The sequence below is a fragment of the Columba livia genome, unplaced genomic scaffold (assembly GCF_036013475.1).
Source record: "Columba livia isolate bColLiv1 breed racing homer unplaced genomic scaffold, bColLiv1.pat.W.v2 Scaffold_203, whole genome shotgun sequence".
Lineage (NCBI taxonomy): Eukaryota > Metazoa > Chordata > Aves > Columbiformes > Columbidae > Columba > Columba livia.
In genome coordinates this window covers 292,153-315,113 of record NW_027043184.1, presented here as the reverse complement: position 1 = coordinate 315,113, position 22,961 = coordinate 292,153, and the positions used below count along the sequence as shown (strand labels likewise).

Genomic DNA, 22,961 nt, shown 5'->3' with positions numbered 1-22,961 from the left:
ATGAGTTATGGCCAAACCACTAGTCAACGGTCTATGGAAAAGGCCACACCCATTGATAAGCTGGGGGAGGGGCTCTGCTTGTGTCTTCACAGCCCAAGGGTCGCAATGGTTGGTGGCACGAGACGTGAAACCGGTGTGATCCTCCCGACAACGATTGTTGCAGCTGTTGTGGTTTGGATGGTGCACAAAGACCAACATGTGGATTCATTCATCCAACACAACTGACCAAGACTCCATATGCTTGGCTATGGCGTCTCCAAAAACCCGTTCTACATGTGCTGGGTTGGCATCCCCCTTGATAACTACAGCCCTACAGACGACTGTTTCCCAACAGCGGTTGGTGTAGAGGCATTGCAACGAACTGTAATAACACCAACACGACGCTTTGGGTTAATTGGCTCCTGGAAGCAGATATTGAACCACAACTGGAACTGCTGGCGTCTGTGCCCATGGACGCCTGTATCAACCTGGTTTGTGAACGGTGTTAGAACAATGTAAGAGAACATGAATGGATCAACTGCACAATGTTAATGCTGCCCTTGGTGACTATAGAAATGAAACTCAATGGTCTAACATCTTGCAGAAGAATCCAAGGGGTGTCATTGAGAATGTGGGAGAGCGACCCCAAAACCTCCTGCATGGTGTGTTCTTGATCTGTGGAGACAGAGCCTGGCCAGGAATTCCTTCTAATGCTGTTGGAGGACTGTGTGTTTTGGGACTGTTAACTCTCTTAATGGCCAATGTATCTATGTATCTATCTATGTATCACTGGCCCTTGTGGCCAGGAAGCCAATGGGACCTGGGGGGGTTAGAAGGGGGTGGTCAGTAGGTCAGAGAGGTTCTCCTGCCCCTCTGCTCTGCCCTTTAGTTCAGATACTATCAGGATATACTTGGGGAACATATATATACACATATACATAATATATAGAGCCATAGCACCCTGAGAACGCCCCATCCCGTCTGATCTGGGAAGCTAAGCAGGGTCGGGCCTGGTCAGCGCTTGGATGGGAGACCAGCTGGGAATAGCGGGTGCTGTGGGCTGAGCCAGCACTGGCCCTTGTGGCCAGGAAGCCAATGGGACCTGGGGGGGTTAGAAGGGGGTGGTCAGTGGGTCAGAGAGGTTCTCCTGCCCCTCTGCTCTGCCCTGGGGAGACCACACCTGGAATATTGTGTCCAGCTGTGGCCCCTCAGTTCCAGCAGGACAGGGAACTGCTGGAGAGAGTCCAGCGCAGCCACCAAGATGCTGGAGGGAGTGGAGCATCTCCCGTGTGAGGAAAGGCTGAGGGAGCTGGGGCTCTGGAGCTGGACAAGAGGACACTGAGGGGGGACTCATTGCTGGGGATCAAGATGGAAAGGGGCAGTGTCAGGAGGATGGAGCCAGGCTCTTCTGGTGACAACCAGTGACAGGACAAGGGGCAATGGGTGCAAACTGGAACACAGGAGGTTCCACTGAAAGAGGAGAAGAAACTTGTTCGTGGTGAGGGTGGCAGAGCCTGGCCCAGGCTGCCCAGGGGGTTGTGGAGTCTCCTTCTGTGCAGACATTCCAACCCGCCTGGACACCTTCCTGTGTAACCTCATCTGGGTGTTCCTGCTCCATGGGGGGATTGCACTGGATGAGCTTTCCAGGTCCTTTGCAATCCCAAACACACCGTGATGCTGTGATGTACCTACCATCCTAGGTACAGCATAATAGATACAGCATCACAGATACAACATGTTGAGTTGTGCTCCTCTCCCGCACCAGGTGCTGATCGTGGGCTCAGGGTGGGGGGGCAGGGAGGGCGGGGGGTCCGTGGGCTTCAATAAGTTTTGTTTGGGGTTTTTCAATCGCCTCTGTTGACACGTCGTGTAACAACTGATTGCTGCAGTGCTAATGAATGAACAGGATACAGCATCCCAGATACAGCATCCTAGATACAGCATCATAGATACAGCATCCTAGATACAGCATCCTAGATACAGCATCATAGATACAGCATCCTAGATACAGCATCCTAGATACAGCATCCTAGATACAGCATGCCAGATACAGCATCCTAGATACAGCATCCTAGATACAGCATCCCAGACACAGCATCCTAGATACAGCATCCCAGATACAGCATCCTAGATACAGCATCCTAGATACAGCATCCCAGACACAGCATCCTAGATACAGCATCCCAGATACAGCATCATAGATACAGCATCATAGATACAGCATCCCAGATACAGCATCATAGATACAGCATCCTAGACACAGCATCCCAGATACAGCATCCTAGATACAGCATCCTAGATACAGCATCCCAGATACAGCATCATAGATACAGCATCCTAGATACAGCATCCTAGATACAGCATCCTAGATACAGCATCCCAGACACAGCATCCTAGATACAGCATCATAGATACAGCATCATAGATACAGCATCATAGATACAGCATCCCAGATACAGCATCCCAGATACAGCAACCTAGATACAGCATCCCAGATACAGCATCCCAGATACAGCAACCTAGATACAGCATCCCAGATACAGCATCATAGATACAGCATCCTAGATACAGCATCATAGATACAGCATCCTAGATACAGCATCCTAGATACAGCATCCCAGATACAGCATCCCAGATACAGCATCCTAGATACAGCATCCTAGATACAGCATCCCAGATACAGCATCCCAGATACAGCATCCTAGATACACCACTAGATACAGTAAGTTTTGTTTGGGGTTTTTCAATCGCCTCTGTTGACACGTCGTATAACAACTGATTGCTGCAGTGCTAATGAATGAACAGGAGGATGAGCAACACACTGCAGAAACTGTTTGGGTTTTGGTTTATTGAAAAATTATGATTTAACTCAAAAGCAATAAGATCTTGCAGTGGTCTTCTAATACCTAGTGACAGCTTTTTAATGTACTGGTTTGGAACTTTGAGATGATTTTTGATATGAAGCGGCTGTTCCATTGTGGAATAGTGCAGGAGTAAACTCTTGCATTTCAGCATTCCTGGCAGATCTGCAGCTTGATAAAGACCTCAGGCTGTTTGGTTTAATCAGACTTTTGTAGATCCCACCTTCACTGGTCAAAGCACCGGCTGCCAATGTGTTTTCTGGTGTTGTCACTGCTTTCTGAGCAAAGACGGCAGAGGCAGCAGCTCTGCTGGTGGTGTCTGTTTGATTGAAACATGGGTATCTGCAGGAACTTTAACCTGAAAGCTCAGAAAGCTGTGGTCGGTGGTATATCTGTGTAATGTTCGTAGATCCTTCTGCAGATGTTCTTATGCCAGCGAGCACGGAACGTTTGTGAGTGTGACCTGCTGTGCGGTTAGAAGGAAGAAAGATGTGTGAGCTGCAGCAGCAGGAAGGCTGCAGCCGTGTACGCCGGGGTGCAAACGGCACGAAACGGGCTGCAGCGGCGGAGCCCTCGGTCCCGGGCCGTCCCGGGCGGGCGCAGCCCGAGCGCTCCCGGCCCCGCTGCCGCTGACCCGCCGGGGCCGGGGCCGCGCTGCGGGCGGACAGCGCCGCTCTGCGGCCGCCGGCGGCTCCGGGCCGGGAGGGGGGGCGGGGCCCGGTGGCGGGCGCGGACGGGATTGGCTCCTGCGCGGGATGGGCGGGGCCACGCTGCAGGAGCGCGCGGGCCGAGGAGCGCGTGCCGGCGGTGCGGCGGCGGGAGCAGCGCGCGAGGAGCGGCGGGGCCGGCGGTGAGCGAGGGGCGGGCGGACAGCGGGGAGACTGGACGGGGCCGCCCCGGTCCCGGCTGAGGGGGGAGGCTGGAGGGGGAGGGACGGGCTGGGTTGGGCAGGAGGAAGGCGAGGGGCAGCCAGCCGCAAGAGCGCGGCCCCGGGCCGGGCAAGGGGCGAGGGGGAAACACGCGGGCGGCTGTGAGGGAAGGGAGCCCCGGGCTGAGCGCTGCGCGGGGCTCCGGCGGGGCCGTGGGGCGGAGGGGGGAGCCCGCGGTGCCGCAGGGCAGAGGGAGGAAAGCGAGCGGGAGGGGGCAGCGCCGGGTCGGGAGCGGCGCAGGCGGGGCCGGGGCCGCCGTGGGGGCGCCAGGGGGCGCGAGGGGCGGGGGCGGCGCTGCCGCGGGGAGGGGCCGGGAACGGGGGGAGCGGCGGGAGCGGCGGAGGAGCCTGAGGGCGGGACGGCGCGGAAGGAGCTTGGGCGGGAAAGGCTGAGGGAGCTCAGGGAGGGGTGACATCGGGGAGGCTTTGGCGGGAAAGGCTGAGGGAGCTCAGGGAGGGGGTGACATCGGGGAGGCTTTGGCGGGAAAGGCTGAGGGACCTCAGGGAGGGGGGGACATCGGGGAGGCTTTGGCGGGAAAGGCTGAGGGAGCTCAGGGAGGAGATGGCGTCGGGGAGGCTGCAGTGGGCAATGCTGAGGTAGCTCAGGACGGGATGGCACTCAGGTGTGGTTTCAAAGGGGAATGCTGAGGTACCTTGAGGAATGGACGCTGGGCTGGGAACTATGAACACATCAGGTTGGTTCAGAGAGTGTTCATGACAGAAATTTGTGCAGTGAAGGATTCCAGCAAAGAGAGGGAGAAGAGCCAAACTTAGATCAGGCCTCCTAGGCCGCCTGCAGGTTTGGGGACAGGGATGACGAGGTTGTTAATCCGGTCCTAACTGTTTCTTTCTCTGTCCCTCTCTTGCAGCACCTGACTGAATGGAGGAGCAAGTGGACGGGAAGCTCCTGCGCCACACACAGATCACATTTGTTATAAATAAGAGCCAATAAATCGATTCTGAGCCAATCAATCGATTTTATTTAGCAAGCGGTAATTAGGCAAAGCAGCGCTGGGTGACCGGGGGAAGCTCAGTTCCGCCAACAGGCACACCACTCAACTTTTCGTGTGTGCTTATATATGTTATACGCTCGTTCACACGCTGGGAATTTCCGTCTCTGGAACTTTGTTACCTGTGGCACCATCCGGGAGTCCTGTTACCTGTGGCCCCATCCGGGAGTCCTGTTACCTGTGGCACCATCCGGGAGTCCTGTTATCTGTGGCACCATCCGGGAGTCCTGTTACCTGTGGCACCATCCGGGAGTCCTGTTACCTGTGGCACCATCCGGGAGTCCTGTTACCTGTGGCACCATCCGGGAGTCCTGTTACCTGTGGCACCATCCGGGAGTCCTGTTACCTGTGGCACCATCCGGGAGTCCTGTTATCTGTGGCACCATCCGGGAGTCCTGTTACCTGTGGCACCATCCGGGAGTCCTGTTACCTGTGGCACCATCCGGGAGTCCTGTTATCTGTGGCACCATCCGGGAGTCCTGTTACCTGTGGCACCATCCGGGAGTCCTGTTACCTGTGGCACCATCCGGGAGTCCTGTTACCTGTGGCACCATCCGGGAGTCCTGTTATTTATGGCACCATCCGGGAGTCCTGTTACCTGTGGCACCATCCAGTCCTGTTACCTGTGGCACCACCCGGGAGTCCTGTTACCTGTGGCCCCATCCGGGAGTCCTGTTACCTGTGGCCCCATCCGGGAGTCCTGTTACCTGTGGCACCATCCGGGAGTCCTGTTACCTGTGGCACCATCCGGGAGTCCTGTTACCTGTGGCACCATCCAGTCCTGTTATCTGTGGCACCATCCGGGAGTCCTGTTATCTGTGGCACCATCCAGTCCTGTTACCTGTGGCACCATCCGGGAGTCCTGTTACCTGTGGCACCATCCAGGCAATCCAGGCATTGGCTTAACTACTACTACAAGGTTCTACAAAACATAATCAAACTTGCACAAGCGCAGTTACTGCTTACAACAATATGCATAATATAATTGAATCCTACTCGATTTGTTCAACATTAACAATTTTGACCATCACTTATTACAATTCCCCCCCCTTTTATTTTTTTACCCATTTATTTGTTGATCAAATCGAATTACCGCTTTTCGGGCTGGTAAGGTCATTTCAGCTTCTTCATCAGTTCCATGTTTCTGTAGCAGCATAAGGTGTACCCGCTCTACACGGTTTTTAACTAGTCCAATAAGTCGATTTAGGACACAGGGTCCAAAGGTTGGAGTGAGTAATAATATCATCAAGGGTCCAGCTACTGTGGATAGCAATGTAGTTAGCCACGGGGACTGAATAAACCAAGACTCGTACCACCCTTTTGCAGCTTCTCTTTCCCTTTTTCTCTGTTCCAGTCTCTCCCTTAATTTCACCATCGAGTCTCGGACTACCCCTGTGTGATCTGCATAGAAACAACACTCTTCCTTCAAGGCTGCGCATAGTCCACCTTGCTGTAAGAAAAGGAGATCCATCCCTCTCCTGTTTTGCCACACCACTTCAGATAGCGAGGTTAGAGATCTCTCTAAGGCGGTTATGGAGTTTTCAATTCTCTCTAGGTCCTCATCTATCGCAGTCTTCAAGGAATTGAATCCTTGATTTTGTTGAACAAGTGAAGCTCTCCCTGTTCCTGCTCCGGCTGCCCCTAACCCTAGCAACGTGGCTATAGTAATGGCTGTCATGGGTTCCCGTTTGGTACGATGGAGCCCTGTATCCCAAATATCATACATTACATTTTCTTGATGATCCAATATCCTTGGGATGATGGTAACTAACATGCAATACTCTCGGGAACTGTTGAACACCTTTAAAGACACACATGGAGTAAGTCCCGTCCTAGAACATATCCATTTTGTTCCATTCGGGGGAATAATATATCCTGTGGTTTCGTTAAGGCTCGGTACGATATTCCCACAAAGTGGTCTCTTGGAGTTTGGTACTTTACCTATACAAGTCCCTATCCCAGTTCCATGTTGCATAGTTATCCCTCTTTTCTGCTCTTCCCAAGGACATTGAATAGGCACAGACTCCTTGTTTATGGTATACCGACGATTATCCCCTATAGCTTCATAAAAGGGTGGATTAATGTTATAACACAACCAGCAACCAGTGGTTAAGTTGGGTTGAGTATAGTTTAGGGTTTGATAAGTAGCCCGGATAATTTCCCATAGAGGATTCAAAGATTGCGAGGCTTCAGTATTCAGAGATTTCAAGGCTTCAGTGACAGTTTCCTCTTTTACTATTATATTCTCCTTGTCTACTGTCCTTGTCTCCTTACCCAGAGGGGGAGGGGATTTTACTACTGGATTGGGACCTATCGCTCGAGGGGTCGGTTTAACTTCTTCCTTCTTTATGAAGAACATGCCTCCCCTATCATCACCCGGTTCATAATACCGCATTCCCCAGGTTTTCCCAACAAGCCATCCACTATGTTCAGGGTTTGTTATGTTAAGGAATATATATTCATACTCGCCATCACTGTCCCGCTCGTTTCGGTTGTGAGGATAACCGAGTTTTAGTCGGCGGCCTTGGTTCACGACTCCCGAAGGAGGAATGCATCCTACAGGTCCCCATCCAACCTTTAAGAACTTATCAGTATTTGCCGGAGGAATTGGCCAGCTTGAGGCAATCGTTTCACACCCCAGTGAGCGCAGTAATAGTGTCCTGGGGTATTACAATACGAGGGCCCTGTGCTGGGGCACATATAAAACCCCATTTTGTTAAGGCATGGCTCAATCTGAACTAATTGGCAGAAGGTTGCAGTAAAAGAAGGTGACCCTGATGTGCTCTGTTGTTGTATGATCGTTTGGTCCTCCCATCGATAGAGGGTCCATTTAAAAGGTTGGTGAGAACTCCCCTGCTTTATTGCATACAGAAAGTCATACAGAAAGTACTGAATATTTTTACTACACGCTATGTTCTTAACTATAATTTTCTCTCCTAACTGTGCAACAGTTCTGTACCAGTCTCTTCTATAATGTCCGTATCTAGGCCAATTTTCCCGTCCAGTAATTTCCACAGTATTTCCACAGTATTTATGGTTTTTCCCAAACACTCATCACACCATCGTTCAACATAAGGAAACTTTTCCCACTGCTGTATCCCGCACCCGCTACACACACGACATACCCAAGGATTACATTGTTTGCATACAGGACATGCAATATGTAACTTCCGCAATTCCTTACAGTTGTCCATAAGAAGCTTAGTATCTACGGCTATACGTCACGTGTCTGTTTCCTCCTGAAGGTCAGCTTCAACTCATCCGGTTCCCCGGTGACTTCCCAGTCTGTATGTAGGATAGGACCTTTTACTCGACTAGCGTGTGTCCATCCTCTTTCTGCGGCGCGGACTGCGGTATCTGTGGTGAGTAAAACAAGGAAAGGTCCCTCCCAGCGAGGGGTGAACGATGATTCCTTCCATGTTTTTACGAGTACTTGATCTCCCGGCTTAATACTATGTATTGCTACATCTAAAGGTGGTCTTTGAACCACCAGGCCTCGCTTTAACAGTTCTTGCCTCCTTCTCATGAGTTCTATAAGATATTCTTGTAACATCTTTTCTTCCACTTTAGGGTGTTCGATTGGCTTCTCCAAATCATAGGGCATTCCATATAACATTTCAAAGGAGGAAAGTCCTGTATCGGCCCTCGGTTGTGTCCTTATGTTCAAGAGGGCTAAGGGGAGGCACTTCACCCAGTTCATTCTGGTTTCTATCATTAATTTGGTCAGGTGCTTTTTAATTTCTCCGTTCATCCTTTCAACTTTTCCTGAACTCTGGGGGTGCCAAGGAGTGTGATACTCCCACTTGGTTCCCAGAGCTTCTAACATTTCTTTGATTATTTTGGAAGTAAAATGGGGTCCTCTGTCCGAATCGATAACTGACATGATCCCATATCTAGGTATGATATGCTCTAATAATATTTTTACTACTGTCCTTGCAGTGGCCCGAGCTACCGGAAAGGCTTCGACAAAGTGAGTTAGGTGGTCTACCATAACTAGAAGGTATTTATATCTGCCTACCTTTGGTAACTCCGTAAAGTCTACCTGAATCCTTTCGAATGGCTTTTTGGCTAGTTGTCTTCCCCCAGGGATTCTCTCCCTAAGGTGCTGTTTATTTATCCTTTGACATGTTAAACATTCTCCAACAATTCCTTTTGCTAGATCATACACCCCCATAACCATATATTTGTTAGCGAATTGATCTACCAGAGCCTGCACTCCCCAATGGGTTTGTCTATGAAACTCTCTCAGGACTCGCCAAGCCACTCCTTTTGGGAGCATTTCTCTCTCATCCGGTAGCCACCACTTCCCCTCTCGTTCGACTATTCCCATTTGCCCCAATTTCTCCTTTTCCTGATTTGTAAATCTCATAGCATACCTAGTTTGTACAGAGTCCTGTTCAACTGCTTTTATTACCAGTAACGCAGCTTTCTTAGCTTCCTCATCTGCTAAATTATTCCCTCTTATTTGCGTGGAGGTTCCCTTCCGATGGCCCTTTACATAAACTACCGCAATTTGTTTGGGCCCTCTTAATGCCTCCAAAGTTTGCTGTATTAAGGTCTCATGTATTAATCCTTTACCCTGAGAATTCATTAGTCCCCTCTCTTCCCAAATTTTTCCAAATGTGTGAACCACCCCAAATGCATATTTAGAATCTGTAAATATTGTTCCTCTCTTATCTTTTAACAACTGTAACGCCCTCAATACTGCGAACAGCTCACAAGGCTGCGCCGACCATCCTGAGTTAAGGGGACCCGACTCCTTAGTTGTCCAGCTATTTCCATCTGTTATGGCGTATCCTGATTTCCTCTTTCCGTCCACTACCCGCGATGATCCATCTACAAACAGTTTCTCTCCACATAGCAACTCCTCTTCTTCTAAATCCTCTCTTATTTTGACTTGATATTCTATTACCCTGATACAATCATGGGAAAGAGATTCGCTCGGTTCCCCATACAAAAATTGGGCTGGATTCTGCAAGTCAGTGGTTTCAAGCTCTAACTTAGGAGAGTGCAATAGGATCCCTTCATATTTCGATAACCTAGCATCCGTAATCCATTTGTCAGCTTCCTGCTGCAATACCCCTCGTATATTATGAGGTGTGTATACCTTTAATTCCCCTCCCATAGTTATTTTTCCAGCTTCTTCAACGAGGAGAGCAGTAGCAACTATGGCCTGTAAACAGGTAGGCCAACCGCGACTAACTGGATCTAATAACTTGGAATAATATCCTACGGGTTTCTTTTTACCTGCCCATTCTTGCGTTAGGACCCCAAAGGCCGTTCCACCCTCCGTGTTAACAAATAAGTAAAAAGGTCTTCGGGCATCCACCAGACTCAGTACTGGGGCATTTACTAAATCAGCTTTTAAGTTGTCTAATTGTTGATCATCTTCTGTACTCCATTTCATCAGCCCTTCCCCCACTAACTTCTGATATAAGAACTTAACCTTGTTTCTGTCATTTTCAATCCATTGTCTACAGTAGCCGAAAAGACCTAAAAGTTGTCGCACCTGCCTTTTATTCTTGGGAGGCTGGAGGGATAAAATAGCATTTACTCGATCTGGATCTAGTCTCTTAGTCCCTTCGCTCAACCAGTGCCCTAAATATTTTACCTCTTCCTCGGTAAATTGCAGTTTAGATCTTGATACCTTTAAACCCTTTAGACTCAGGAAATTTAATAACTTAATGCTGGTGCTTCGCACACTATCTTGGCTTTTTCCAGCTATTAATAGGTCATCTACATATTGTACTAAAACTACTCCAGGTTCCAGTTCACAATTCTCCAAGACTTGTTCCAGGGCCCAAAGAGGTTTGGAGATTCAGCAAATCCCTGTGGAAGAACCGTCCATCTAAGTTGTTGCTTCCGATGGGTATCAGGGTTCTCCCACTCAAAGGCAAAATAGTCACGACATTGTTTTCTCAAAGGACAGGCCCAGAAGGCATCCTTTAGGTCTGTTACACTATACCAGGTCAATTCTGGGGACACTTGGCTTAATAGGTTATAAGGGTTGGTCACTACCGGAAATCTAGTTACCGTTCTTTTATTTACTTCACGGAGGTCTTGTACTAGACGATAGGACCCATCTGATTTCTTTACAGGTAATGTGGGGGTATTGTGGGGCGACATGCATGGTTCTAGTAACCCTTGTTGTAACAATGGATCAATTACTGGTTGCAGCCCGCGTCTCCCATCCTGTGATATAGGGTATTGTTTAACACGTATCGGTACTTCCGGATCCGTTATTGTCACTGTAATCGGTGGAATATCTAATTTTCCAACCGACTCGGGAGTGTACCATACTTCAGGATTGATCTTAGCTTCGTCTGCGGTTGGTAAAGCGTACAGTTTTACTTTCAATTCTCGATCTTTTACCTCCAAACTAATTCCCAATTCGACCATTAAATCCCTTCCTAATAGGTTATATTCAGCTTCAGATACTAATAAAAAGGACCCTACCCCTATCCGGGATGGGGATTCTACTTCTACTCCTTTAATTATGGGTACAGAAAGGGGTTCTCCTTTTGCTCCTATTACTTGTACTTTCTCCAAGGATGGAGTGCATCCCCAGGGCACAGTTTGGACAGTAGATCTTTCTGCCCCTGAATCTACCAGGAATTCCATCTCCTGGTGCTGGGGACCTGATTTCAATTTTATCAAGGGCTCTGTTGTTTTAGAAGTCCCCAGCAGATAGAGCCCCTGACACCCCTACTCAGCATAATACATTTTCTCATCCTCTATACATTTCCTACAGCTCCTTCGCATATGTCCCTTCCTCTGACAGTAAAAACATTCGATTTCCTTCAAATCCTTCGGTCCGACTTGACTTCCCTGGGGTGGCCCGTTCCCACCTATGCGTGGTGGCCCTCCCTTCTGTGGAGCCGTCCTCTGTCCCTCTCCAACTGCCGCTACCAACATTTTAGCTTGTCTCCTCTGGGTCTCTTCCTCCCTTCTCACATAAACCTTCTGTGCTTCCCTTAGCAACTCGTCCAACCCTTTCTCTTGCCAATCTTCCAACTTTTCTCACTTCTTTCTAATATCCGGCCATGACTTCGCCACAAACTGTGTTTTTAAAAGAGCTTGCCCGACCGGTGTCATAGGGTCTATCCCAGAATAAAGCTGCAAGCTCTTTCTTAGTCTTTCTAACCATTCTGTGGGAGTCTCACCTTTCTTTTGTTGTTCTTTAAAGGCTTTATTTATGTTCTGCCCTCGAGGGACAGATTCCTTAATCCCTTGGACGATTATAGTGCGGAGATCTCCCATATGGCCCCTGTGTTCCGGGTTTTGATTATCCCAGTTAGGACGCTGCTGGGGCCACTTAATGTCAGCGCCCGGCCCTTGTTGGTGTTGCTGGTCCCAAACTCTCATCCCAGCCCTCCGAATCATTTCCCGCTCTTCTGCGGTAAATAGTATCCCTAAAATAGCTTGCAGTTCATCCCAGGTATATAAATTAGGTCCTAAAAACTGATCTACCCTTTCCGAAACTCCTAAGGGATCTTCTAACAAATTCCCCATTTCCTTCTTAAATTCTCTTACATCCCCCGAATTTAGAGGCACTGACACAAACCCCACTCCGGGTTGTGGACCTCCCATCGCTATTTCTCGTAATGGGTATAGCCCTGTTTCTGATGATGCTTGCTGTCCTGCCCCTGATGTCGTTTGCTGCCTAGCTTGACTCCTCGTGAGTCTTCGGGTTCCCCTAAGTGACCCCGAAGAATCGGAATCCTCCTCAGAAGCCGAAGGCATAAGGGGAGAGGAGGGCCTTGGATTCGCTGCTGGCGGGGGATCATAGGGAGGGGGAGGGGGTGGAGGTTCCTCGGGAGCCCTCTTTTTGCGGCCAGATTTCTTTTCGCTTATGGTAAAAATCCCAGCGCGAGTCGCAGGAGGTAGCCAACAACGCGCATATTCGCTCTCCTCAGGATCAAAGGGCTCCTTATCATTTACATAAAAATTTAGGGCCTGACAAATCCAATCTTCAAATGAACCAAAAATTGGCCAAAATAAATGATCTGGTCTAATCTGCTGGTTTCCCCAGACATGCATGCAATAATAAACCATTTTTTCCCTCTCTTTGTTTCGCGTGCAAGCTGCACCTTCCCAATTCTTGAGCATAAGGCCCAATGGGGAATCTTGGGGAATATCTGGCAACCTCTCTGTGGGTCCCTTCCCCATGGGATCAGAAGGCTTGCCCTTCTTCTGTCCCATCTTCCGGAGTGTCTTCTTTCACACACACACACGCACCCTCGTTCGTGGCTCACGCCCTCGCGGGCAATGAGAACCGCACTACTGGAGAGTCCCGCCCTGCCTTACAGGGTCCACACTCACTTCGCTTCCTCCCCAAGCCGGGGGGGGGCGTCTCGTTCATGCACACTCCAGGATACCCACCCCAACCGAACGGAATTGCTTTCTATACTTACCCTCCCCGGGGTCTTCGTCCGGTTCTTCGTGCACAAAGGTTTACGGGGTTCAATTCTTTTGCCTAATTACCTAAATTTAGGGTTCGGAGGTTAAGGTTTCAGGGCGATCCTCCGTCCACTCCAGGGCCGTCTGAAAACGGGACGGGGCGCCTCCCTGAAGTTTAGGAGTCCCTCCCAGAGATCCTTAATCCGAGTCACGGCACCAAAATTTGTTATAAATAAGAGCCAATAAATCGATTTTGAGCCAATCAATCGATTTTATTTAGCAAGCGGTAATTAGGCAAAACAGCGCTGGGTGACCGGGGGAAGCTCAGTTCCGCCAACAGGCACACCAAATCAACCTTTCCTATGTGCTTATATACGTTATACGTTCGTTTACGTGCTGGGAATTTCCGTCTCTGGAACTTTTGTTATCTGTTGCAACATCCGAGTGCTTTGTTATCTGTAACACCATCGGGAGTCCTGTTATCTGTGGCACCATCCAGGAGTCCTGTTATCTGTAACACCATCGGGAGTCCTGTTATCTGTGGCACCATCCAGGAGTCCTGTTATTTATGACACCATCCGGTAGTCCTGTTATTTATGGCATTGTCTTTACTACTACAAGGTTCTACAAAACATAATCAAACTCGCACAAGCACAGTTACTGCTTACAGCAATATGCATAATATAATTGAATCCTACTCGATTTGTTCAACATTAACAATTTTGACCATCACTTATTACAAGCCCAGCGTCCATTCCTCAAGGTACCTCAGCATTTCCCTTTGAAACCACACCTGAGTGCCATCCCGTCCTGAGCTACCTCAGCATTGCCCACTGCAGCCTCCCCGACGCCATCTCCTCCCTGAGCTCCCTCAGCCTTTCCCGCCAAAGCCTCCCCGACGCCATCTCCTCCCTGAGCTCCCTCAGCCTTTCCCGCCAAAGCCTCCCCGATGTCACCCCTCCCTGAGCTCCCTCAGCCTTTCCCGCCAAAGCCTCCCCGATGTCCCCCCTCCCTGAGCTCCCTCAGCCTTTCCCGCCAAAGCCTCCCCGATGTCACCCCTCCCTGAGCTCCCTCAGCCTTTCCCGCCAAAGCCTCCCCGATGTCCCCCCTCCCTGAGCTCCCTCAGCCTTTCCCGCCCAAGCTCCTTCCGCGCCGTCCCGCCCTCAGGCTCCTCCGCCGCTCCCGCCGCTCCCCCCGTTCCCGGCCCCTCCCCGCGGCAGCGCCGCCCCCGCCCCTCGCGCCCCCTGGCGCCCCCACGGCGGCCCCGGCCCCGCCTGCGCCGCTCCCGACCCGGCGCTGCCCCCTCCCGCTCGCTTTCCTCCCTCTGCCCTGCGGCACCGCGGGCTCCCCCCTCCGCCCCACGGCCCCGCCCGAGCCCCGCGCAGCGCTCAGCCCGGGGCTCCCTTCCCTCACAGCCGCCCGCGTGTTTCCCCCTCGCCCCTTGCCCGGCCCGGCCCGGGGCCGCGCTCTTGCGGCTGGCTGCCCCTCGCCTTCCTCCTGCCGAACCCAGCCCGTCCCTCCCCCTCCAGCCTCCCCCCTCAGCCGGGACCGGGGCGGCCCCGTCCAGTCTCCCCGCTGTCCGCCCGCCCCTCGCTCACCGCCGGCCCCGCCGCTCCTCGCGCGCTGCTCCCGCCGCCGCACCGCCGGCACGCGCTCCTCGGCCCGCGCGCTTCTGCAGCGTGGCCCCGCCCATCCCGCGCAGGAGCCAATCCCGTCCGCGCCCGCCACCGGGCCCCGCCCCCCCTCCCGGCCCGGAGCCGCCGGCGGCCGCAGAGCGGCGCTGTCCGCCCGCAGCGCGGCCCCGGCCCCGGCGGGTCAGCGGCAGCGGGGCCGGGAGCGCTCGGGCTGCGCCCGCCCGGGACGGCCCGGGACCGAGGGCTCCGCCGCTGCAGCCCGTTTCGTGCCGTTTGCACCCCGGTTACACGGCTGCAGCCTTCCTGCTGCTGCAGCTCACACATCTTTCTTCCTTCTAACCGCACAGCAGGTCACACTCACAAACGTTCCGTGCTCGCTGGCATAAGAACATCTGCAGAAGGATCTACAAACATTACACAGATATACCACCGACCACAGCTTCCTGAGCTTTCAGGTTAAAGTTCTGCAGATACCCATGTTTCAATCAAACAGACACCACCAGCAGAGCTGCTGCCTCTGCCGTCTTTGCTCAGAAAGCAGTGACAACACCAGAAAACACATTGGCAGCCGGTGCTTTGACCAGTGAAGGTGGGATCTACCAAGGTCTGATTAAACCAAGCAGCCTGAGGTCTTTATCAAGCTGCAGATCTGCCAGGAATGCTGAAATGCAAGAGTTTACTCCTGCACTATTCCACAATGGAACAGCCGCTCCATATCAAAAATCATCTCAAAGTTCCAAACCGGTACATTAAAAAGCTGTCAATAGGTATTAGAAGACCACTGCAAGATCTTATTGCTTTTTGAGTTAAATCATAATTTTTCAATAAACCAAAACCCAAACAATTTCTGCAGTGTGTTGCTCATCCTCCTGTTCATTCATTAGCACTGCAGCAATCAGTTGTTATACGACGTGTCAACAGAGGCGATTGAAAAACCCCAAACAAAACTTACTGTATCTAGTGGTGTATCTAGGATGCTGTATCTGGGATACTGTATCTAGGATGCTGTATCTAGGATGCTGTATCTAGGATTCTGTATCTGGGATGCTGTATCTGGGATGCTGTATCTATGATGCTGTATCTGGGATGATGTATCTGGGATGCTGTATCTGGGATGCTGTATCTGGGATGCTGTATCTAGGATGCTGTATCTAGGATGCTGTATCTGGGATGCTGTATCTGGGATGCTGTATCTATGATGCTGTATCTAGGATGCTGTGTCTGGGATGCTGTATCTGGGATGCTGTGTCTAGGATGCTGTATCTAGGATGCTGTATCTAGGATGCTGTATCTAGGATGCTGTATCTATGATGCTGTATCTAGGATGCTGTATCTATGATGCTGTATCTGGGATGCTGTATCTGGGATGCTGTATCCTGTTCATTCATTAGCACTGCAGCAATCAGTTGTTACACGACGTGTCAACAGAGGCGATTGAAAAACCCCAAACAAAACTTATTGAAGCCCACGGCCCCCCCGCCCTCCCTGCCCCCCCCACCCTGAGCCCACGATCAGCACCTGGTTCGGGAGAGGAGCACAACTGGACAGACAGAACCAGAAATGCGACTGCGGGGAGAAGGAAACACCAAGGGAGCTACAGCTTCCTTAACGTTCCAAATCTGATGTCTTCCAAACCAAAGCACATCGTCCTCGTCATTTAAGAAGCAAAGTTGCTTTGTGCGCGTCTGATCCTCACCCAGCTGCGTGGTTCCCAAGTCCGCTGAGTTCCGCTGTGCAGCCGCCCCCGCGGCTGTGCCCCCTTGTCTGGAGTCCCCAGTCGCGGGACAGTGAGTGGGGTTGGGCTCCAGTGACAACGGAAAACACAGAGAGTCAAAAGGGAAAAGTAATTAGAACAGAACACCTGAAACCAGCTTCATTTTAACAATTTATTTTTACTCTGTTATAAGCACATGAAGTACAGGGGCCACGGGCTCTGTTACTACCACGTATGTGCCTTATTACATAAGCACAGGAAACAAGGAAGTAGCATTCCTTCTATTTTTGGTGCAATGATGAGCTAATCCATCTCCTGAGATGGCTTCCAGACCTGATTTAGTATCTACACCGTGTTGTGCTGCAGATAAATCCCTCAGGTCAGCATTAATCGAGGACAACGTCCAGAAGGAGCAACATGCAGGTCAGCACAAGATCCTGGATTCCTGACGAGAGTCGACTTCGAAAATTGTCTAAAAATGCTACAGAAATTGTAGCAGATAAACAACAGCAGCCACAATTTGTTCTACGGCGTTTCCATAGAATGTAACATCGAAACACTGTTGGAACGGCAGCCCTGCCGGGGTCACGGCATCCTCGTGCTTTCTGTACAAGTCACACGTGCGCAAGGTTCACATCTCGAGCCTGTGGCTGGAAACAAGACACAAGCACAAGAGCTGAGGTGATTCCCGTTTCTTGCAGCACTCTGGCTGGCAACTACTTCCCCACAGCACCCCCGAGTCTGTAAAACAGAGGTGGAAAAGGAAGGCACATTGAAACTCCTCCCAGCTTCCCCAGCCCTCTGCACATTCCTGCTCCAGGCAGGAAAAAACCCACTTTCTTACCGGCCTGGTTGAAAGCAACAGGACAGCACAGTGCTTGCAGGGCTGGGATTGCGGCTTCAGGCAACACACAAACTCGGAGCAGCCCTGAGCAACCCTGCAGACTCCAAGGAACTTGCTCTCCTCCAGCAGTCACGACCTTGTCATCAGAACACGCAAGAACAGCCTGGCCAAGAGAGCGTGAACCGCCCAGCAACAGCCCCAGTGACCAGGGCCTGCGCCAACATCCTCGCTGGAGTCGATGGGCGGTTCTGGCTTGAAGGGCAGAAGATGAAGCGATGGCAGCCAGTGCCCATGGCGGGGAAGGGGGGCAGGTGGCGGCAGATCTCCCTACCCCACTGCATGTCGTTGCCTGGGATGTTCGTCCTGAACACACACAAGTTTACTGCACTATATATCCGTTCATTTCCCTCCCCCAGGGCCAGCAGATTCCCCCAGGATCACACATCACTCTGGGCTCCGTTGGGACGTAACCTACGCCCTGTTTGACAAGCAAACAGACAGCAGAGGCTGCTTTCACTGGGAAAAAACCTCACACTCAGCGTTTTGAAAGCCAAACAGCAGCAACACCTGATCTCCTGCGTCTTTAGCAGGACCCAGAACATGGGCGTGAAGCAGCACTGGCAGGAGCACCAGAGAACCACAGAAAATCTCAGCAAATCCGTATTCCCGAGCGCTGTTGAAGGAGTTTCTGCCCGCTCCGCCGGGGCTTTCCCCGAGCCCAGCAGCGCGGCTCTGCCGTGCGGTACTCACTCCAGCCAGCGCGGGTGCTCCGAGTGCGCGTCCCTTCAACGTCCTTCTGCAACAGAGAAAGGCGACTTCTGACAGGATCACAGAGTCGTTTGGGTTGGAAGAGACCCTCAAGATCATCGAGCCCAACCATAACGCAGCTCTGGCACTACCCCTGTCCACAAGAACCTCATCTACACGTCTGTTAAACTCCTCCCGGGATGGTGACTCCACCACTGCCCTGGGCAGCCTGTTCCAGTACTCTACAGCCCTTTCCAGGAAGAAATGTTTCCTGCTATCCAATCTGAACCTCCCCTGGCACAACTGAGGCCGGTGTTTGCACCAACCCCAAAGTGAGAACCCCCAGACCCGCTTTGAACCAACGGGGCAGCCCAAGACAACCCAGCAATCCTTTCCTAGCAGAAGAGTAACTCGTTCTTATAGGACTGAGCTTCAAATGAGAGCTCGACAGAGGTCATTCCAAGATTAAAGGGACTTCTCGGTCAGCTGCTTCACTGTGCCTCAGTTTCCCAGAGCGAGCAGTGGCAGCTAACGCACCTGCCAGGCAGACTGCTGAGGGAGAGGAGTCTGGGGGGAAACAGAAGACGGGAGTCAGGGAATTGCTTCCACTACACTGCGACACCGGTCCTGTCTCATCTCTCAACTGCTAGAGCTTTGGGGAGGCTACAATCTTTCCTGCGTATGTAACACATCCCTACTCAGATGATACGGCATCGTCTCTGCACGTGCAGCCAACAGAAACAGCAGCAAACAAGAGCAGAGGGAAACCATCCTGTTGAAACATGTTCTTTGTAAAGAACCCGCTACTCACCTGGGTTTGTGAGCAGCACAGTCCGCAGGGAGCCTTTATCTGCCTGGGATGACACTGCGGGAGGACTGGAAGCCTAAATGAGCCACAAAACAGAATGTCTGTCACTGCAACAACACGTTCCATTAAGATCAGGTCATGATTTCCAAGGCAAAGAACACGAACCGGGCACGGGCACGGCCAGGACCCAGCACAGACCAGGCATGGCCGCGACACCAAGTCATCCAGCTCCACCGGAGAGCCCCCAGAGCCTCCAGAAGCATCAGCCTGCTGACAGACAGCCATCCTGCTGCAACGCTCTGTCTTTATCACGTCCAAGAAACAAGTTTGGATCATCACAGAGCAAATACCCTTCTAAACAAAACCCCCCAGGGCAGACAATGCCCATCGGGAGCGTCTGAGGAAACCACCGAGGCTTCCCATGGGGCCAAGGCTGTGCCCCGCACCCCCCACTCCTCTGACGGAGTCACCATGTTCCCATAGCAGACCGGCACGGCATGCTCGTCTGCCTGGCTGTACGCCACCCTCAAGGTGACCCGGGGGGAACGTGGCCCCTCGGAACAAGTCACGAAACACCGCGCAGTGCTCGGCCACGCGCTGCTTGTGGAACGGGCCGCTGCTCTGCTCCCGCTCAGCTCTGAGCTCGTCGAGGGGGATCAGCGCTGCGAGGAGAGGGAAACGCTGGAGGTGACACCGGGGGACCCAGCGCGGGGCAGGGAGGGGGTGGCGGGGCACACACCTGTCCGGAGCCACGCTGCTCTTTCCAGCTCGGCATTACAGAATCACAGAATGGACTGGGTTGGAAAAGCCCTCAGAGATCATCCAGTCCAGCCCTTGGTCCAACTCCAGTCCGTTTACTAGATCCAATCTCAGGTTTAAAACCCTCCATGGCCGGTGAGTCCAGCACCTCCCTGGGCAGCCATTCCAATGCCTGAGCACTCTCTCTGCAAAGAATTGCTTTCTAATCTCCAGCCTAAATTTCCCCTGGCAGAGTTGAAGCCCATGGCCCCTTGTCCTATTGCTGATGCCTGGGAGAAGAGCCCAATCCCCACCTGGCTAGAACTGCCCTTCAGGTAGTTCTAGAGAGTGCTGAGCTCAGCTCTAAGCCTCCTCTTCTCCAGACTAAACAAGCCCAGCTCCCTCAGCCTCTCCCCATGGGTCTTGTGTTCAATCCCTTCCCCAGTCTTGTTGCTCTTCTCTGGACCCGCTCCAGCACTTCAATCTCTTTCCTGAGCTGAGGGGCCCAGAACTGAACACAACACTCCAGGTGTGGCCTCCCCAATGCAGAGCACAGGGGAAGGGTCACTGCCCTTGTCCTGCCGACCACGCTCGTTTGGATACAGGAGGTTCTGGCGGTTCTCCCTCGGGGTCTTCTTTCTTGCCTTGATTTCCTTTGCCCGCAGCAGCTCCTCACGCAGCAGGCTGATGTTGTTCTTTGGCTCTTCAGACAGGGGAGAAAAAACCACATACCTGATAAATTCCAATACCCAAAATACCCAAACACAAAACGCCTGCAGAGCGTTAGAGTGGCTGTGAAAGAAACGCAAACTCCAAGCCAGCAGAGACTCGAATCTACCACCTCTGCCTTCCTCGGCACCTGCACGCGTCTGCCGCCTCCTCCCCCAGCTCATCGCACCCCAGGCCCAGCGGTTTCCCAGCCCAGGAGCAGCTCTGCTCTCTGCAGCCAAACTGGGTTATTTGCTGCAGGTGCTCTACAGCTCTGGTTCCTGCTCTGGTTCCTCTGACACTACTGGGTTTAGGACAAGATGAAACGGCCTCAAGTTGCCCAGGGGAGGTTGAGGTTGGATGTGGGAACAATTTCTGCCCCAAAGGGCTGTGGGGCATTGAACAGGCTGCCCAGGGCAGTGCTGGAGTCACCAGCCCTGGAGGGCTGGACAGACGGACATGAGGTTCTCAGGACACGGGGCAGTGCTGGGGGTGGGTTATGGTTGGACTCAATGGTCTTGAGGGTCTTTTCCAACCAAATGATCCTATGGTTCCACGGAATCACTCCTCTACTCTGCTCCAGGTCTCTTGGCAGGTCCTGGCCAGCCTCCCTCCTCCCAGAACTGCCATCCGGTTCCCTGAAACATTTGCACTCTGCAAACTTCTCCATCAGAAAAGGGCCAACCTTGTGCCAAAGCCCCTCATCAGCTCTCTCCAGAGCACAGTTTGGGGCAAAACGCAGCCCCAGCAACAGCTGTCTTGACCTCCAAACCCCGCACGGTGCAGCCCCTTGGGCGAGGACCCGGCTGGGGCTGCTGTGCTGCCGGGCCGTCTGCCCCCAGCGCGGCTCCCTGCTCCTTCTCCGCCAGCCTCAGGGACCCACTGACACTGCGGGATTTTTCCAGCGCTCCTAAGTTGCCGACATCAGGATCCTCACTGGGCATCGGCCCCAGCGGGGCTGCCCGCCTGAGAGCACAGCTGGGGATGGAGAGTGGAGAGAAGCGGCTCAGTTCATGTACACTGTGATTCACTTACAACAGACGCACCCATCGTTAACCAAGGACATGGTAAATGCTTTCTGAGCACCTGCAAAACGAGGGGAGGATGATTCACAGAATCACAGAATGCCAGCGATCCTGAGGGCCCTGGAAAGCTCACCCAGTGCAATCCCCCCATGGAGCAGGAACACCCAGATGAGGTTACACAGGAAGGTGTCCAGGGGGTTGGAATGTCTGCACAGAAGGAGACTCCACAACCCCCTGGGCAGCCTGGGCCAGGCTCTGCCACCCTCACCAGGAACAAGTTTCTTCTCATCTTTCAGTGGAACCTCCTGTGTTCCAGTTTGCACCCATTGCCCCTTGTCCTGTCCCTGGTTGTCACCAGAAGAGCCTGGCTGCATCCTCCTGATACTGCCCCTTTCCATATTGATCCCCAGGAATGAGTCCCCCCTCAGTGTCCTCTTGTCCAGCTCCAGAGCCCCAGCTCCCTCAGCCTTTCCTCACACGGGAGATGCTCCACTCCCTCCAGCATCTTGGTGGCTGCGCTGGACTCTCTCCAGCAGTTCCCTGTCCTGCTGGAGCTGAGGGGCCACAGCTGGACACAATATTCCAGGTGTGGTCTCCCCAGGGCAGAGCAGAGGGGCAGGAGAACCTCTCTGGCCTACTGACCACCCCCTTCAAACCCCCGAGGTCCCATTGGCTTCCTGGCCACAAGGGCCAGTGCTGGCTCATGGTCACCCTGCTGTCCCCAGCACCCCCAGGTCCCTTTCCCTACACTGCTCTCCAACAGGTCCTTCCCCAGCTCAGACTGGAACCTGGGCTTGTTCCTGCCCAGATGTAAGTCTCTACCAGTGCTGCCCAGCGCTGATGAAATAAAGAATGCCGCCCAACAGCAGCACTGCCTCTGCTGTTCAGTCGGTCTCCTCGTTTCCAGAGAGTTCCCGCTTTCTCCAGAGCGCAAGAGACGGGGCCGAGAGAGCCCGCGAAGAGCCGGAGCCGCCCCCGCCCCCCCGAGCCGGCCACGCCAGCAATTCCGCCGCCCGAGCGCTCTCCCCGCACGCCCCAAGCGGCTCCCGCTGCCCGCCCGGGGGAACCGGGGCTCCCGGCCCGGGACTCACCGGCCGTGCCGATCGCCGCCCGCTCCGGAAGGGCCCGTTCCCATGGCGACAGGGGCCGCGCCGCGCGGGGTCCGGCCTGGAAGGCCCCGCAGCCGTAGCAACGGGGCTGTTGAGCGCGGAGCCTGCCTAGAAACGTCCCCGCAGCCCCGCGGGACGGGCTCTGCCCTCCGGGAACCCCTCCCCACCGCCGGCCTTGCTGCTCCGAGCGGGCAGAGCCCGCGGGAGGGACCGGAGCGGCCCCGCTGTCAGCCCGGGGTGCCCGGACGGGAGGTGCAGCCCAGCACAAGAGCCAGGGGTTTTCAGAAACCGGCCCGAAAAGGACAAGCTGCAGTTCCTGTGGGCTGTGGAACATCCTGGGGGTGCTGGGACCCGCAGTGCAGGGTCACAGAGTCACCCAATCCCAGCCTGGTGGGGCTGAAGGGACCTCTGCAGAGCCCCAGTGCAACCCCTGCTCCCGCAGGGTCACAGAGCAGA

General features: G+C 53.1%; 1 long non-coding RNA gene and 1 pseudogene across 6 annotated transcripts; one reads left to right on the top strand and one right to left on the bottom strand.

Moving 5' to 3' along the window:
* Positions 1-922: 922 nt before the first annotated feature.
* LOC135577972 (5S ribosomal RNA) lies at positions 923-1,041 on the top strand (annotated as a pseudogene).
* Positions 1,042-16,684: 15,643 nt separating this feature from the next.
* LOC135577962 (uncharacterized) lies at positions 16,685-22,961 on the bottom strand. 6 transcript variants are annotated; one of them, XR_010469406.1, is made up of 3 exons: positions 22,488-22,961; positions 18,929-20,366; positions 16,685-18,166 (listed from the first exon to the last, which is right to left on the bottom strand). It is a non-coding gene; the product is annotated as an uncharacterized LOC135577962 (long non-coding RNA). The 6 variants fall into 6 exon arrangements; XR_010469410.1 differs by having other exon boundaries at positions 18,929-19,001; XR_010469407.1 differs by lacking the exon at positions 22,488-22,961 and having other exon boundaries at positions 16,685-17,176; positions 17,371-18,166; positions 18,929-22,481.